Genomic DNA, 4,860 nt, shown 5'->3' on the forward strand with positions numbered 1-4,860 from the left:
TGATGGTCCTAGGGTCCTCTGTTTCTGGTCTGTTAGATTATTTTTTCCCTTTTTTTTTTTTTTTTTTTTTTTTTGGAGTGTGAAGAAATGCCCTTTAACTCTTAATATAATTGATGCTGGTTGAGTAAATGTAATTATAATAGGAAAGCATGTGCATATATTTAGATAGAACCTGACTCACTGGCAACTTTATTAGCACAGCAGCTGCAGGCTAAAATTTATCACTTTCATATGACCTTGCTGGATAAAAAAATAGAAACCACTAGGTACTATGATCACATTCTCTCTTAAATTGTTGATTAGCTGCTCTTCAAATGATTTGCATTTACAAATTCTCCAAGGCTGAAAAGCTGGTTGTACAGCATAGAACTGGTTCCTCAAAAACACAACATGAATTTGAGTAAGTGGCAACATTCACTGTTCTCTAAAGTTATAGCAGTGGTTATAAATCTACAATTACTTCATCACTTGATAGGTTACTTTACTTTTCCATTTCCGAACACGATATTTTCTCAGGACCACACGGGAAAGTGGAGGACAAAATACACAGTACATTACTTAGTCTAGAGTTTATCTTTTGCTACTTAAAACAATCATGTATTATTTTCCCCCACTCTTAGCTACAGAATTAACTAGGAAAAGTGTGCATCAGAGTTGTAGCTTATCATTTTATCCAATCTGTATGTTTATGTTAATATGTATGTTAGTCATTTTGAGAACTAAGGTGTACTTGAACTGTTGTAATTATTGTTGTAGGTGCCTTTGACTCACAGCAACACTGTGCACAGTGGAACAAAACATTACCTGGTCCTGCACCCTCCAGACAGTTGTAGTTATGCTTAAGCCCATTGTTGCCACTGTGTCACTCCATCTCATTGGGGGGCTTCCTCTATTTTGCTGATCCTCCGCTTTATCAAGCAGCCTGTCCTTCACCAGAAACTGGTCTCTCCTGACAACATATCTAAAGTACTAGAGACAAAAACTTGCCATCCTTGCTTTTAAGGAAGATTCTAGCTATAATTTTTCCAAGACAGATTTGTGTGTTCTTCTGTTAGTCCATGGTAGTTTCAATATTCTTCTCCCACACCATAATTCAATGCATCATTCTTCTTCCATTTTCTTATTCCTTTTCCTACTCTCATATGCATATGAAGCAAATGAAAATACCATGTCTTTGGTTAGTCTTAGTCACACACCTTAACAAGGATATCATAAAATCTTCGTTTGATGTTTCCTGTGCCACTCATTATTTTGCCCATAGAATCCTTCACTATTGCTAATGGAGACTCACATTTTTCCTCAGTTCTTTCAGGTTGAGAAGTATTGAGTGTGTTCTTTCCTTTTGGGTTTCTAACCCCAGATCTTTGCACATTTCATTATAAATCTTTGTGAATAGTATAAGACACTACATTATAGTATTTTCAAATACCTCATATACATGCATAAACTGTACAATTAATAGGAAAGATGGGGAAGAAATGATGCATTTGAATTGTGACATTGACAGAAAATAGTGGATAAACATGGATTGTCTACAAAAAAAATCGCACCAACCATCCCTTCCACTGCACTCTCTCCTCAGCCGAGTTAGAAAATTTATTGTGATTGCCACACAGAACTCAGACCCATACTCACAGTTACAGGGTTTACTAGAGAAGTTGTTAAGAGCTCTCTAGTCAATTCTGACTCACAAGAACTTGCATAGGTTTTCCAAGGAATGACTGGTGGATTTGAACCACAAACCTTGTGGTTCACAGTCCAGTGCTTATCCAACAGTGCTACACCAGGAAATTGTTGTTGTTAAGTGCTGTCAAGTTGATTCCAACCCATAGCGACCCAGTATAGGGTTTCCAAGGAGCACATGGTGAGCTTGAATTGCCACCTTGAGGTACACCAGGAAATTAGCAGGTTACAATTCAGGATCAGAAATGGTCAGGAAGCAATTCTATCAGCCAGTGCAACCTCTCTTCAGTCATGCCCATAGACAGGCTTATTTCTGCCCAGTCAATGTTACAAAGCTCTTTTAGGACTGCTGATAAATACCCACAGGTCATAACACCACACCATAAGCTTCAAACCAAAGGCACTCAGATCTAATTATATGTGTTAACAAACCTAGCTCCCCCAATTAAGTGTCTGGAGGTACCTCACTATGCAAGCAAGCCTACTGCCCAAAGTCATTCAGGTTTACTTGCTCCATGGACTGGAAAGCCCACCACTCTCCTTTGTGCTCTGGCTACTGGTTCTTCTGCCACCCTTCTGCTACTCCTCTGATGTCACAGCTTTCTGTCACTGGGAAGAAGAGGGTCAATGCTCAAAGGCATCAGGATCCAAAAAGCATACTCCACTCTGGGCTCTTTCTTTTTGATTGTAATGAGATCCCTCCTCCTTCTTCTGATATGGCTCATTTTATACCCACGTTAGAGCTCAAAGTTTTTACAATTACCGTTATTAACAATTACTTACATTTGATTCATATAATCTATCAGTATTTTCCTCACATTCTGTTACACAGACCTATCAGGAAAAAAGTCATTTGGTGGGATATTGCAAAGACTATGGCTAGAAGAATGAACCCTGGTAGTGTAATATATTATGAGCTGGACTGCTAACTGCAAGGTAAGTAGTTTGAATCTACCAGTCACTCCACAGAAGAAAGATGAGGTTTTCTACTTTCATAAGAAATAACAACCTTGGAAAATCTAAACTGTGCTGCTATGAGTCAAACCAACTCAGTGACACAACCACTACCACCACCATGGCTTGAAAAAACATTAAATAATGCACTGCACCACACTGGAAAAAGAATGAACAAATCTTGGAAATATTCCTTAGAAATGAGGATGATATATTTTGAACATGCTGTCAGTTGTTGTTGTTGTTAGATGCCATGGAGTTGGTACTGATTCATAGCGACATTATGCACAGCAGAACGAAACACTGCCTGATCCTGGGCCAACCTTACTATTGTTGCCATGCTTGAGTCTATCCATGCTGCCACTTGGCCAATCCATCTCATTGGGAGGTCTTCCTCTTTTTCTCTGACCCTCTACCTTACCAAACATGATATCCTTTTCTAGAGACTGGTCCCTCCTGACCATATGGCCGCAGTATGAGAGATGAAGTTTGGCCATCCTGGCCTCCAAGGAGCACTCTGGCTATACTTCTTTCAATACAGATATGTCAGTAAAGACCTGGAAAAGGACATTATGCTAGATAAAACAGACTCAATTAAAAAGAGAAAGACTTTCAATTAGAGGGTGTCTTATGCCAAGGTTTCTAGAGAAGGAAAACCAGTGAAACATATATATATATACATATATTTCCTTGATGATAAACATATGTATGTTTATCATCAAGGAAATGGCTTACAGTTGCAGAGTCCCAGGTCCCCAGTGAAAGAGAGGGAGAGAGTCCCTACTGAATATCCATTATATTGGTAGAAGGCCACATCCCCAAGGAAGCATCCCTTCAGTTGGTTGGCTACTCATAGTCACTCATCATAGAGTTAACAATGCCTATATTAAGTTTCATCACCATAGGAATAAGCACGTCCCAACTGTTAAGCTGCTGACATTCTGGCTTAGTCAAGTTGACATGGAACCCTAGCCATTACATATGGATTGACACAGTAGCTGCAAAAATGACCTCAAATGTAACAATTATGAGGACGACTTAGGGCTGGGCAGAGTTTTAATCTGTTTTATATAGTTGCTAGAGTACTGGTATGTCACTGTAGGATGAAAACTAGACCTTAAGGGTGTTTTGAACTGCAAGGTTAGCTATTCAAATCCACCAGCCACTCCTTGGAAACTCTATACATGGTTGCTATGAGTTGGAAATGACTTGACATCACTAATCAAGAACAACAGAGTCAGAATCTTGTGAATGACACCTAACAACAGCAACAACAATAAGAACAGAATCTACAACATATCTTTTTAATCCAAATAATGTTAATTTTCCCCTAAAATATCATGTTCTTAAAGCTAGTGGATGCTTATATTCATTCCTGTTCTTTATGATTTTTAACTTATTTCTGTCTTCATTTTTCATTCTTTACTTAACTTGGAGGAGCTGCAGTTTGTAAGTAGGATGTTTACTGACTGTGCCTATCAGTCATTGTTACATGTATTTGCATTAGTTCCAACTCATAGTGACCTTGTATAGGGTCCTGAGGAGTGGTTGGTGGGTTTGAACCACTGATCTTGTGGCTAGCAGTCCAGTGCTTATCTGACAGTTTCACACATAAGTTGTTGATGTTATATGCTATCAAGCTGATTCTGACTCATAGCAACCCTTCACAGGCTTTCTGAGAAGGGGTTGGTAGGTGTGAACCACTAACCTTATGATTCACAGGACCACACAGTTAGTGGGAGCAAAATATTTGGGTACTGTGTCACCCTTGTTAAGGTTGGTCTTGTGCAGTGGTGGGTCTTTGATTTCTAAATTTTCCTTCTTCTATCATTGGCATTTAGTAGATTCAGGGAAGCAAAATGTATGGGAGACGGGTGATCCCTGATGTAGAACTCTGAATGCTTTCTGGCTTCAGACACAGAGGGTATCTTGCTGGAAGTTCTGGCCTACAGAACCAATGTCTTGAGTGATAAAAGTTGCTCCCTCTTGTATGTATATTCCCTGTCTTCTCATTTTACAGTCCAGAACTTAATAGAAGCTGTGAACAGTAGAAGCAGCAGATAGTCCTCCATTCAGGATTGGAGGAAGACTCATTAACAACCTGCAATATGCAGATGAATCAACCTTGCTTGCTAAAAGTGAAGAGGACTTAAAATATTCACTGATGAAGATCAAAGACCACAGCCTTCAGTATGGATTGCATCTCAATATAAAGAAAAAAAA

The sequence above is a fragment of the Chrysochloris asiatica genome, unplaced genomic scaffold (assembly GCF_000296735.1).
Source record: "Chrysochloris asiatica unplaced genomic scaffold, ChrAsi1.0 scaffold00136, whole genome shotgun sequence".
Taxonomy (NCBI): Eukaryota; Metazoa; Chordata; class Mammalia; order Afrosoricida; family Chrysochloridae; genus Chrysochloris; species Chrysochloris asiatica.